General features: G+C 43.6%; 1 protein-coding gene and 1 long non-coding RNA gene across 2 annotated transcripts in view; both read left to right on the forward strand.

Moving 5' to 3' along the window:
• The window catches only part of LOC119587013 (rho GTPase-activating protein 21-like), a gene marked incomplete at its 5' end in the record, with an annotated part of 201687 nt that overhangs the window by 180129 nt on the left and 20893 nt on the right, over nucleotides 1-665 (forward strand).
• The window catches only part of LOC119587016, an 8331-nt gene that overhangs the window by 735 nt on the left and 6931 nt on the right, over nucleotides 1-665 (forward strand). The gene's annotated exons all lie outside the window — the stretch shown is intronic.

A 665-nucleotide genomic window follows, 5' to 3' on the forward strand; every position in this document is an offset into this window, starting at 1 on the left:
TGCAAGTGTAACATATTAGTTTGAGATCTTACTTCTAGGGAAATGAATTAAGCATTTTAAGCCAACAGAAAAGAAATACTATTGATCTCGACAGTATTTCAGTATCGTAGGCATAATGCTGGTGCCTTCCTTCACTCTAAGAAAGCACGTACGGGATTTAAAGCAGCTTGAGTACGTGAGTTGGCGTCCTCTCAGCACCGTCGGAATGTTGTGGCGTAGAGGGTGACAAGCCAGCTCCCATTCTCAACTTGCTCTGTCCACCTCTTTCCCTTCTGCCGGCGGCGCCTCTTGCAGACAAGTGTGCACTGGGAAGAGGCAGAATATAGCCCTGTTCCTTCCTCCGAGACTTGATCTGTTCTGATTCTTTGTACCTTTTTTTTTCTTTCATTTTCTCTTTACCGTCTTTATTCTTCCTTTCTTGCTTTTATGGTCCTCTTAGGCCTTTTTCTTTCTTTTTTTCATGTAGCCCTCTGCTTTTTATTTCATCTGTTGTAATTTAACCCAGTCGACGTAATACCGTCTTTAGCGACTTATAATGACGTAATGCTTTGTGTCTCGGCTCCTCGGTGACCTTCTCACGGTAAGCCATAGACGCTTCCGGCAACGGCAAGGAATTTACATTTTATATGTTTTAATGTCGTAAGCGGGTCAGCCTAAGAGCGAGC

This window comes from Penaeus monodon, chromosome 22 (genome assembly GCF_015228065.2).
Source record: "Penaeus monodon isolate SGIC_2016 chromosome 22, NSTDA_Pmon_1, whole genome shotgun sequence".
NCBI classification, from domain to species: Eukaryota; Metazoa; Arthropoda; class Malacostraca; order Decapoda; family Penaeidae; genus Penaeus; species Penaeus monodon.